At 41.0% G+C, this 13,768-nt stretch overlaps 1 protein-coding gene across 1 annotated transcript in view; it reads right to left on the bottom strand.

The window, feature by feature from the left end:
- Positions 1-13,768, bottom strand: part of LOC136884493 (uncharacterized) — an 865,858-nt gene that overhangs the window by 84,909 nt on the left and 767,181 nt on the right. The gene's annotated exons all lie outside the window — the stretch shown is intronic.

Here is a 13,768-nt window from a genome sequence, read left to right on the forward strand (position 1 = left end):
TTTTTACAACAAAATTCCACCACCCTCCCACCTACAGGGAGAGAAAAATGCCACTGTTATTACATGACCCCACCAAGGACTGAGGTTGGGAAGGGCAGCCAGTTAGGAAGATGAGGGAGGATCCTTCAAACTCATACAGTTATAAAAAATAGCCTGGGTGAAGCCAAGCGAAAGATGTATGTGTTGACATGATATCAAAGGTCTTAACCTATATTTTCTGTCCCATTTTCTTATCAAACATCTATTCATAACATAATGAAAGGAGCGTCACAATTGAGATATCAAACAAAGCACACATTCGCTTCTACTGTTTGGTGCTGAGAGCATCTAGTGCTGGAATAATATGATTATTACAGCTGACTCAGTAATGTTCTTAGGGATTGACTGGCTCTCAATGTAATAATGTGCTTGTTATATTTGACTCAAGGGTTCCAATGGAAACCCTCTTGAACCTCAATGTCACACGTATTACATGCCTGTGTGGGTGGAGGTAATTGTTACAATACACCTGTATCTCCTGCCACATCTCTCCCTTGGTGAACTAACACGATTGCCCCTTCCCCTTTCTGCAGGTTCACAATGAACAATTCAGTTATACTGTCACATTACGACCCCGCCCTCACACTGTCTCTCCCAAGTGAATTGTTTGACGACGGTGGTTGGATGGCTGACTTCATAAGCTCACAGTAACCCCTTGCCACTTCAGATGACCATTGCTAGTTCAGAATTATACATCACAATGTGCATTCAGTAGCATAGCATTGTCTTCAGTCTGTATATTCCTTACATTACAGTTCATGCTTTCAGGAACAGTCCTTCGGATTAAAATATAATAGTATAAAATAGATCAGAAGTCCATGGCGTCAGAGTAGTTGGTAACAAAAGAAGGACAAGCACAGTGGGGCGTTTACTGGGACTGGAAATTTTACAAAAAATTAAATAAACAAAAAATTACAATAAACAATAACCATTCAGAGACATAATTGTAGAACCAACAGATCTGATGAATCTGTTTTCAAAGAAGCCTCGAAAGTTGGATTTTAGATTGTAAATTGAACATACCATTCCCTGTAAAAGTGTTCACCTTGATGGTATTGTTCTTATTCTGTATTTTAATGTAGAACTAGAAGACTCGTGCTGCTCCTAGGCATTCCTTATAAACAGGTCACATAACTCGTCTTGATATACCTATCGTAGTCGTATCCTTTTCCCTGCCATTGAACATTTAAGAAGCAGCGTGTTACAGTATGCCTCAGTTCATTCCTCCATTCTGACACCATCACGCCGTCTGTTTGGTAAAAATCTATCCATATATTAGTTTTTTTTTAAATCTTGCAGTTCTTGATGTAAAACTTGGTATTGTGTCGTAGAACTCAATGGCATTCTTCATCGCAGTTCTTCTGTATAGAACGGTTGTCCTGTGAGCTCATAGGTTAGTCTCCTCCGGCTCCACGGCCTTTGATTCAGAGGGTCCCGGGTTCGATTCCTGGCCGGGTCGGGGATTTTAATCTAAATTGGTTAATTCCAATGGCTCGGGGGTTGAGTGTGTGTGTGTGGCGTATTCAACATTAGAAATCATCCTAGGGAGGTCCCTCATTTTCACAGACATGCAGGTCGCCTGTTAGGCCGTCTACGAGAAAAAAAGTACAAGCACCAGGCCTCTCCGGAGGCCATACGCCATTGTTATAGGTTAGTCTCGAAAGAGCGTATTTTGCCAGTCTAGCTAGTTTATTCTTAGACTGGGGTGTTCCCAGATAATTTCTCCTTCTTCGTGGTTCTTTTTTGGGCTCTGCTAGCGCACTGTACCCATTCGCTATTTGCTGTAATTGGTTGTTTGAAAAGTTTTTCTCTTTGTACACCCATTCTTTGCTATCTCCAATGTTCACATTGAGAGTACTTCCTAATTGTATTTTTCTTTGATTTTTTAATATTATTGATGCTGAGGATGGGAAATGAAGTGGTTTTTTTGTATTCGTTCATCTGAGTTGTCTAAAGCGTATGTCATGATGGTGTCCGTTTGTACGTAGACATTTTTCTTAGCAGCATGTAAGTTATTAAGAACGCTCTGCCATCTGTTGAATGTATCTGGAAGCTGGAAAAGGTCAGAGAATCAAAGAGAATCCAGCAGGGAAGAGTATTCTTCCGTGATCAGACGAGATGTATACTCTCTGGCTTGACAGGTAGTAATCAAACATGGCTGCATACAGTGACATTACTAAGGATAAAAATCACATATATCATAATATTAATGAAAGTGTCGCTTAGTAACCTGCTAAGTGCAGAATGTATAGCGGGTTAGGGAAGCCTTCGTCTGAAATTATTGGAGTGATCATTTAATGCTTTGATTTTATGATTACTCAAATTTAACTAAACTTAGAGACCGTCTCATGAATCACCGGTGGTAAGTTCCGGAGAGAATACAACAAAAATGAAGTAAATCGGTCCAGTAGAATGGACGGACTGATTTGCCAAAGCTGTTTTTTAGTGAACTGTTTTAATATATAGATGTTGTATTGTATTGCAATCTGATTATCAACATAATTCTCATGTATTAGTGTCGCTATAATGACAAGTCTTTCAAGCCCGCACCACACACGCACAAGCACCCTCATTGCCTTCTATCATCATTGTGTAAATAAAACCCTTCCCCCATCGGCCGATCCTGGCTACGCTATAGCGCGGAACCTTATGCAGAGTTTTGGAAATTAAGAAGTAACAATGAAATTTACCAGAACGTAGACAACATGTCAGAAACAATAAGAAAAAGGAGATTGCTATTTCGTGGACACATTTACAGAATGGATGACAATAGACTAACTAAACGAATCTTCAGGTACCTTTGGGAAAATAAATCAACTACCACCTGGATTCAAGAAGTCAAGAAAGACATGGAAAGGAAAAACATACGAGAAGAAGAATTATTGGAAAGAAAGATTTTTAGGAAGAAAGTCTTAAAAATGGAACTATTCCAAGGGAGGAAGGAAAAGAAAACAGGCACAAAGTGGACTGAAGACAGAAAAAAGAAACACAGTGAAACAATGAAAGAATACTGGAAGAAAAGGAAAGAACAACTAAGGAGGAACAATTGACATTGTAACGTGGTCCTTAGAAGGCCGGAACGCAAGAAGAAGATGAATATATGCCTGTACTTATGGACAACCGAGAGTGAAAATTATCGGAGAATTGTGGTTTTGATATGGTTATACCTGTGTTTCATTTAACATATTCTCAGCAATGGTAAACATTTTATTATGTAAAGAATGTAATATTTTTTTAACATTAGGTTATTAGAAAAAGAAAATAGTAAATTATGTCACCTCGTTTAATTTTCAGCTTATAGTAAAATACTTGGCGAATTTCATCGCATATACACTATATTTCATTGGCTTTAATATTCTTTTAAAATTGCGATTTCTATCCCTTTATCTATGAAATACAGTAGTCCGAGTGCCTAACAGCAATAATGCTTTCTTTGAATTTGGGATGGCTAGGTCTCTTTCATTGGTCAGAATTTCTAACAGACTCCTTGCAGTCTTGAAACGAAATCTAGGTAATTCAAGCTCTCTGTCTGTTTGTAATATCATTAGCGCTCAACAAGAAGAGCCTTAGGAAGATATTTCACCTAGCTTGTTTTATCCTTTAGCCCCGGCGACTTCCTGCGATGTTGAAAGGCCCTTCTTAGCCTACAAGAGAATTTTACCGGATCAGCGCCAAAAAACACAGTGGAAGGAAAACATGGAGAAGTACTTGGTGACACACTGCGTATTACGATGAACAAAGTTAGCATGCTAATTTGTGTTAATTCATTGAGATTTGAAGAGAGATTTCCTATTTACTTAAATTAGTAATACCGAGCTCGATAGCTGGAGTCGCTTAAGTGCGGCCAGTATCCAGTAATCGGGAGATAGTGGGTTCGGGCCCCATTGTTGGCGGCCCTGAAGATAGTTTTCCATGGTTTCCCATTTTAACACCAGGCAAATGCCGGGGCTGTACCTTAATTAAGGTCACAGCCGCATCCTTCCAATTCCTAGGCCTTTCGTATCCCATCGTCGCCACAAGACCTATCTGTGTCGGTGCGACGTAAAGCAAATAGCAAAATAAAAAAATAAATTAGTAATATTTATTTGTTTCATTTTTAGTTCATGAGGACAACGGGAAATTAGCTACAACAGTACATTGTGTAATATATTCCGGGATTTACAGTATACAACATTATTTATAAATTTTGGGATTATTTTGATTATGCCTTCTGTTTGATTATTTAATAATGTCAATTTTTTTCTTTGCTAGTGGCTTTACGTCGCACCGACACAGGTAGGTTTTATGGCGAGGATGGAATAGGAAAGGTCCAGGAGTTGGAATGAAGCAGCTGTGGCCTTAATTAAGGTACAGCCCCAGAATTTGCCTGGTACAAAAATGGGAAACTACGGAAAAGCATCTTCAGGGCTGCCGACAGTGGGATTCGAACCCACTATCTCCAGGATGCAAGTTCACAGCTGCGTGCCCCTAACCGCACGGCGAACTCGCCCTGCAATACTGTCAAATTAGAAAACAGTGTTCTAAATAAATTTTCTAAAGCAATAACGATGACTTTTCTCATAAAATATGGTGGTATTTAAAATTATTTTACTCTCTCATATCATAACCATGCCAACGGCCGTAGCCGTGTTGAAACACCGGATCCCGTGAGATCTCCGAAGTTAAGCAACATTGGGCGTGGTCAGGAGTTGGATGGGTTGCCACGCGCTGTTTGTGGGGGGTAAGGAAATGGAGGAGCGGAAAGGAACTGGCCACCCTACCGCACGTAAACTCCGGCTCAGGAACACCTTTGCGGAGTTTCGGACCTGCCTTCGGGCAGAATAACCCTTACCTTACCTATCATAACCATAAGTTACAATCAAAGGAATATACGAACATGATTGTAAATTTAGTGCATTAATAATGTACTATTACATATTTACTACATTTTTACGTACATATTTCTCACTTAAGTGTTACATAAAAATCAGGGAACTAGTACTAATTGTTTCGAGTGGCCATTTTAAGCCGAGTGCAGCCTTTGCAAGGCAGACCCTCCGATGAGGGTGGGCGGCATCTGCCATGTGTAGGTAACTGCGTGTTATTGCGGTGGAGGATAGTGTTATGGGTGTGTGAGTTGCTGGGGTATTAGAGACAGGAAAGACAACCAGCCCCCGAGCCACTGCAATTAAACTTTGAAGGTCAAAAATCCCCGACCCGGCCGGGAATCGAACCCGGGACTCTCCGAATCGAAGGCCAGTACGCTGACCATTCAGCCAACGAGTAGGGCCCTAGTGACGACCATTAAGGGGGGGGGGATGTATACAGGATGTTCAGAAACAACGTAAACTGTAATTGGTAATGAAATGGCGAATGGCCTTCAGTGCCGGGAGTGTCCGAGGACATGTTCGGCTTGCCAGGTGCAGGGCTTGTGATATGACGCCCTAAGGCGCCCTGCGCGTCTGGATGAGGATGAAACTATTATGAAGACGACACGCACCCAGCCCCCCATAGCTGGGAAATTAATCAATGATGGTCAAAATTCCCGACCCTCCCGGGAATCGAACTCGGGAGCCCTGTGACCAAAGGCCAACATGCTAACCTTCTAGCCATGGAGCCGGACAGAGGGTTGGTGAAATGAAATGTCGTATGGCTTTTAGTGCCGTGATATCCCAGGACGGGTTCGGCTCGCCAGGTGCAGGTCTTTCTATTTGACTCCCGTAGGTGACCTGCGCGTCGTGATGAGGATGAAATGATGATGAAGACAATACATACACCCAGCCCCAGTGCCGTAGGAATTAACCAATTAAGGTTAAAATCCCCGACCCGGCCGGGAATCGAACCCGGGACCCTCTGAACCGAAGGCCAGTACGCTGACCGTTCAGCCAACGAGTCGGACAGAGGGTTGGTAATACTTACAAATAATTTGAAAGCATCATTCTTTATCTCGCGCCATTGTCATTTTATGAGCTGCTGAAATTAGCCAGTCAGAACACTTACCCGGCCAATTCAAATTGGCAGTGTTGCGAAATCCGCACGTGGCTTAAAGGAGGAATTTGTACACAACCTAATGACACTTTCGAACAAGCAATCAGAATGAAACACAAGTGGGACACATGCCAGTCTATGACGATACTGTGTAGCAGTCTTCGTTGTACTAGCGTGAATCGTTCATGGTGCGCACTATTTTCTTGAACCGAGTATCTCATACCGTTAAATTGACATAGATGATGTTATGGTGCGCACTATTTTCTTAAACCGAGTATCTCATACCGTTAAATTGACATAGGTGATGTTATTGGATTCAAAATTGCAAGTCACTACTGATTACTAAGTTAATAATTAGATATTAAGTCTATGCAATTGTCTGAATTTAAGTGCTCCATTTTGTTCGAGTGGTAACTGTACTGCACCACCCCTCCTCCGGCATCTGTGTCAAGCCGGAACGGAACATGGCGGGACGAATGTCAGTCACTTGTGCATCAAGTGAGGCTGGCTGCAGGAAATGAAGGGCAAATTGCTTCTGAAAAGATAGTGACACTCAAACTGGACATGTTGACAAGGCGAGTTGAGCTGCCTTCCAGGTCTCCAGCTAGAGGCTACATGGGATTGTTACTAAACCTGACGCATTATAACGAGGAAAGAGCGACGCTCTAATTCTGAGTTTCAGAAGAAGTATGTGCTCTCAGAGTTGCGAATTAATTAACATGAGTGTAAAAGCCTCATTTAAACCTTATCTGACGTCTGTCTCAGGTAAATTCCTTCATTTCTTTGTCCAAATATTTCAGTTCAATTTATGTTTGTCCTCCGAATTACGTCCAGATTAATTTTGATCTAAAACCAACATTTCGCCCGAGTTTTTATTTGTCAGTGTTCACCATTATCTGTTCCAGTAAATTTGACAATCAATTAAAAACATACGTAATTGGTAGTTAGTTAGTATGGTTACTAGCTGAATTCCTTTCTGAATTTGAATTACGGTGCGACGAACTGTGCTCTTGCTTACTGTGCCGACTTGCCGAAGTTACACAATAATCACTAAAGCCCGGATTTTTATGCAGTAACAGGTTAGATTGCAAACTAATTTGGTTAGTAGGAACTGTCGGCCACCCGCTCTTCCATAATGTAATAAGAGTAACATAAATTATAGGAGTTCTGTTGGGCCGTACCCCTAATATTTATGCCAACCTCATAGCTTAATCGTTGTGAAGGTAGACTACACATGCTACTGGCTTCAATAAATTTCCATTCTAACCTATTAATGCAACAAGATCCGGGCTCTAATAGTCGCTGACCGGAAACCAGGCCATGAATTCAGTAACACATGTATTAAATATCAGCGGTCTGACATTCAAAATAAATTATTGAAAAGTAATATTCAAATAATACGATTTCCAATAGAATAAAACATAATATTGTTTTGTATTTCTTGTTGTTTGTTTCAAGAAACAATTATCATTGAATAAACTAGCAAATGTACCCGTACTTTGCAACGGTATTCTACATTGTATACGGATTTCTCCGTAAATTATTGTAAAGACAGTGAGTAAGATTATATTAAATTGCATGTCTCTTAGCGCTATACGAAAAACAAAACAGGGGGAACGCCATACAACGTTTCCGATGTAAGGTAGAGTTTTGACAATAATGACAGGCCACATTCCCCACTGTCATCCCAATCAAGTTCGGGAGTTTCTACTACAACGTCAAGCTCACTTCGCAACCGCCATTCACAGTAGAGATGGAGTTTTCATTATAAAGACAGGCCCCTTTTCCTAATGCCAGTGACAATCAAGTTCGAGATACTTGATTATAATCGAGAAATGCAGCGCTATCTAACTGTATCAACAATCGGAACACGACAATAAATCATAGGGCCATAGCTGTAGGTTTCTCCAAATTGAACTGCAATTTTGCTATCAGTTTTGTAATACGATTTACCGTTTAGAAAAAAACTACCCCGAAACGAAGGTCTGCACCATCATTAAAATGCATCCACATTTCTCTATTTTCCGGGGCCAAAAGTTATACACTTGAACAGCTTGGAATTTTTCCTCAATGCGTGCCCAGGTTTTGGCATTAGCAATTGCATACATACGGATAAATTAAGGAAGAAAGTAATACAGTTAAGAAAGTTGAAATGAATAGGAAATGGGTTTATAACCGAGGACAGTCGGATAGGGCAAATACGTAAATACCAAGTGGGTGTATTGGAAAATAAAATACTTACATACATTATCATTATGTACCTTTCAGCGTTCAGTCTGCAAGCCTCTGTGAATTTACTAAACGTTGCAACTAGTGCTGTGGCCTCATTTAGTTTTATACCTCTTATCCTTAAATCGTTAGAAAGGGAGTCTAATCATCGTCGTCTTGGTCTCCCTCTAGTTCTTTTAACTTCCATAACAGTGTCCACTATTCTCCCAGGTAAACTATCCTCCTCCATTCGACCCACATGACCCCACCACCGAAGCCGGATAGGACGAAATTGTATGAAATTTTAAGATGGAAAAATACAAGTGAACTTAAAGTTACTGGGTGAAAATGTAAATTGGACTAAATAGTATACTGGGTAACTGTGGGAAATTGACAAGAATACACATGCACGGACCGCTACAGTACAGTACAGTGGTGAAACCAGTAGTGTTGGCTACTGAATGAATGATTCGAAGCAGTGTATCGATTCATTAAAGTGTCCGAGTGAATCGATTCACAGGAACGGCGAGCTCACGGCACACGATTCAGCTTACTCCCAGCGGACAGTGCTGAGTGGCGCACTCACTGGACGTTGACGGGGAGCTGAGCTTCCGCTGCAGCGATACACTGAATCATGACACATCGAAAGAATCGTGAACGAGCGCGGCTCAGTGAGACACATGATACACACGGCTCCTTATCGGCTCACTGGACACGCGGAGAGCCGAGCTTCCGCTGCAGCGAGACACTGAATCATGGCACATCGAAAGAATCGTGAACGAGCGCGGCTCAGTGAGACACTTGATACACACGGCTCCTTATCGGCGCTCACTGGACACGCGGAGAGCCGAGCTTCCGCTGCAGCGAGACACTGAATCATGGCACATCGAAAGAATCGTGAACGAGCGCGGCTCAGTGAGACACTTGATACACACGGCTCCTTATCGGCGCTCACTGGACATGCGGAGAGCCGAGCTTCCGCTGCAGCGAGACACTGAATCATGGCACATCGAAAGAATCGTGAACGAGCGCGGCTCAGTGAGACACATGATACACACGGCTCCTTATCGGCTCACTGGACACGCGGAGAGCCGAGCTTCCGCTGCAGCGAGACATACAGTGAGCCATGCTACACTGAAAGAATCGTATGCTATAATGAACACTCGAGCTCAGCTCATTTGAAAATAATACCCATTTGCATTCACTGTCCTCTTCTTACAGGGAGGTTTAAGTAATAGATGGATTTATTTGCAGTGTTAAAAAGGTAGTCACAACATAATTCTGAAGTAGCTAGTAAGTAGGTAGGCTATTAGGTTGTACTATTTATTAGTGTAATGAATCTTAGTATTATAACTTACTTGACATTTGACGATTAAACTCGACTCTAGCCTGTCCTATGACTATGAGTCATGCTCATGACCACTCAAAAGTACCTGTTTTATATTTTGGAAGAACGGCTCAGTATTCTCTCAGTTCATATGTCACATCGTTGCACAAGACTTCAATCATATGTGGACAGACGCAATAACAGTATGTTGAATCAGAAAACCAGCGGGCTACTGTACATCTCGGGTAGCCTATACAAAATATGACGATTAAAAACATCCTCAGCTGATAGAAAAATACTTTTTTTTAAATAAATGACTGAGCGAGTTGTCGTGTGGTTAATATCGCGTGGCTATGCGCTTGCATTCGGGGGATGGTGGGTTCGAATCCCACCGTCAGCAGCCGTTAAGATGGTTTTTCCGTAGTTTCCCCATTTTCACACCAGGAAATGCTGGGACTGTACCTTAATTCAGGCCAGGGCTGCTACCTTCCTAAACTTTCCCACCCTGCGTCGCCGGAAACCTTCGATGTATTAGAGTAACTAGCATTTTTTCTAGGAAAGGAGTTCATTGTATGAAGACCAGATGGCAGCTGAGAGCACTGAATGCTGTTGCTGCTGTCTTACCAGCACATACTACACAGATGCAGTAAGAGCGGTGACCAATGAGCCGTGAATCGGATCACTGTATCGATTCAGTAACGTGAAGGGAATCAAATGAATCGATTCAGTAAAATGAATCGAATGTCCCATCACTAGAAACCAGAACGTGTTTACGCGTAGTTTTGAACTATAGTTTAAATAAACCGGAAGTACTGGACAGAAGAATCATGAGAAATATCTTAGTAGGCTTACCTATGAAAACAACAGAACAAGGAAAAACAAGAAGTAATAAGGAAATATACTGGAACAAAGAAAATATACAAGAAATAATAAAAAGAGATTAATATTTTGGATGTTAACTATGGAATGGTTATAACTAAGGCCCGAATTTTTATGAAGTAACAGGTTAGATTGCAAACTAATTTGGTTTGTAGGAAGTGTCAGCCACCCGCTCTTCCATAATGTAGCATGAGTAACATAAATTATAGGGGTTCTGATGGACCGTACCCCTAATGTTTATGCCAACCTCATAGCATTATCGTTGTGAAGGTAGACTAAACTTGCTACTGGCTACAATAAATGTGCATTATAACCTATTAATGCATCAAGATCCGGGCTCTAGTTATAACAGATTGACAAAACAGATATTCAAGTATCTTTGAGAGAAAAAGTCAATAACCAGCTGAATACAAGAGGTAAAAAAAATATTAGAAATAAATAAAATAAGAGAACAGACAAATATAGAAGAAGGGATTTTTAAAAAGAAAGTTTTAAGAATGGAAGGATTCAAGGAAGCTTGAAAAGGAAACGCAAAATGGTCTGAAGAGAGAAGAATAAAGCATAATGCAAGATGAAGGAGAATTCGGTAAGTTACCCATGGGTAGGAATTTATTAATATAGTTTACTTGGGGTATGATTGAAGATTCCTTTACTGATATTTGCATCCCAGATTTTTGGTTGCGTGTAGGCCTAAATTTTACTGATGTGTCAAGAGCGGAACTCGAAAGTTTAATAGTTTCCCCGCGAGGGTTGGCGTTCATCAGGGTTCAGTGTTTGGTCCCTTGTTATTTAATTTGTTCATACATGATCTGACCAAATCTCATGCATGAGCTATTTTGGAGTATTTCGTATACAGACGACCTAGTCTTGATTGGTGAAACAAGAGGGGGGTGGAAGAGGTACTTGAGAGCTACGGTCTGTGAGTGAGCAGGGCGAAGAACAAGTAGATGCACATCAGCTTTTCCAATTCACAACACTTTGGCCCATAGCGTACAGTTTTCCTGGATGATGAGCCCTCAAATTTGGTAGATGAACAAGGTATTTTGGATCTATCATCAACAGCATATCAACAGTGGATTATGTTCGACACCGAATCAATGTCTGTTGTCTGAAATGCCTATCAGTGATCGGTATGATGTGCGATAAAAGAATTCCTGCGAAAATCAATGGCAAGGTTTATAGCACTGTGATCAGACCAGTAATGACATACAGTGCAAAGATATGGGCCACGCAGTTCAAGCATAATCAGAAACTGCTCGTTACTGAAATGAGAATGTTACGTTTATCAGTGGGTGTGTCACTGGAAGATCGGATATCAATGATCACATTCGTGTTTCGACGGGAGTCTCTGCAATAACTGATAAAATGGACGAAGAACATTGGGAACGATAACTTTCATATTGGTTCCGTACTGTCTTACAATAAATTCTTAATAAGTTATAGTTTGTATTTACGGGTCTACCTTTTCAAAACAGCTTAGAATAAACACTGAACTTGAGCGTTGAATTTATCAATTAATTAATTAATTTAATCTAATAGTACGTTTACTGAGCACGTTAAATCAGTACTTCAATTGTTGCTATGTTCCTTTTTCCTCTCCGCCCAGATTAGTTTTATTCGTTCTGATCTCTGTTTCTGAAGCTGTTCTGTTTTATATGGTTGCTTTCTTTTTCTTTCTTATTCATCCCTGAAGATCTCATTTTGAGTTTTGTCTCTAAAAGACTTCCTATTATGTGTATACTTATTGTCAATATTTGCTTATGTGAGGTAATTTAATGTCTGTGTAATCCAAGCTGGTTGTACTTTGAGCTTTACGATTTTATTATACATTTGTTTTGTCAGTCTGTCATTATTCATTCCTTTAAAATGCCCGATAAACGACAAACTTCTTTTGCGAATGGTGTGTACTATATCTTCCACATGTACGTTGATTTCTTTATTAGATCGTGCCCTGTTATATTCTGCTTCTGTTGTCCTTGGGCCAAGAATGCTTCTAACCAGTCTTCTTTCTATGTTGATAATTTTGTTGAATTTAGTCATTAAAAAGTTACTGAACATGTCTCAACCCTCACTGGGCCATCATCAACTAGTTTTCAAACAATTGAAAAGACATTAAAAAACTAAACAAGTATGCCAGGTGGCCCTCTAACCCCGTACTTTCTACTTATAAATGTCTCACATGCACTAGTGATAAACGGGATGCCTAAACACTGGTTTATAAAGGAGCCCTATAACGTGCTATATATCGGATGTGAAATAAATAGCAGTCATTTTACTATACAAGTTCTGTAACAAGGTGCATTTTCAAAAACACTAATGACGCAAAGATGAAAGTATAACAACTCATTAGTGTATACACGTACAGACATTCTAGTCTACCGAAATGTTGCTTGTGTGTGGTATGTGTCTTGAGCGAACCATTAGCTCATAATTGCAATTCTGTTCGGCGAAATACGAGTATAGAAGGCAGGCGGCTATTTGGAAACTCCTGCGCATACCGTCTGCGATCTTCGGCTGCATTCCGACCAGATTCTTCATAGATTAAAATTATGGCTTTGTGTTCATCGTTCTTAGCCTCAGTGGCTCAGACGGCAGCTCGTTAGCCTCTCACCGCTGGGCTCTGTGGTTCAAATCCGGGTCATTCCATGTGAGATTTGTGCTGGACAAAGCGGAGGCGGAAAAAGTTTTTCTCCGGATACTCCGGTTTTCCCTGACATCTTTCATTCCAGCAACACTCTCCTCTCTCATTTCATTTCATCTGTCAGTCATTAATCATTGCCCCAGAGGGGTGCGAAAGGCTCCGGCAGCCGGCACAATTCCTATCCTCGCCGCAAGATGGGGTTTCATTCATTCCATCCCTGACCCGGTCATTGACTGTAGGTTTTTCATTTTCATATTCCTCGTTCCTGAACACAACAGCCATTGTCGATATGTTGACAGCAACTGTAGTGCAACGGAAACAAATACCAGCCTACTACTATGCGTTTGAAAACGAGGCTTACCAATGCAAGGGTGTGCATTAGACGGGTAACGCTAAGGAACATGCAGCGATCGGCCAATCTGTTATCTCTTCGTATTCTGACGTATTCAGGCAGGCAATAGTACCCCTTTGAAAATCAGTTATTAGGCATTCCATTCATCATGAGTGCATGCGGGACACTTATAAGTAGAAAGCACAGAGCTGACGGGGCATCTGGTAAAACAAATACGAAACAAATGATGATTGATGAGAAAACTAGGATACCTAAATGTTGTTAAAAATACAACTTGGCCGGGCTTAGTGGCTCAGTGGTTGAGGCACTAGGCATCTGACCAAAACTTGGTAGGTTCGATCCTGGCGGAGTCCGC

Source organism: Anabrus simplex, chromosome 12 (assembly GCF_040414725.1).
Source record: "Anabrus simplex isolate iqAnaSimp1 chromosome 12, ASM4041472v1, whole genome shotgun sequence".
NCBI classification, from domain to species: Eukaryota; Metazoa; Arthropoda; class Insecta; order Orthoptera; family Tettigoniidae; genus Anabrus; species Anabrus simplex.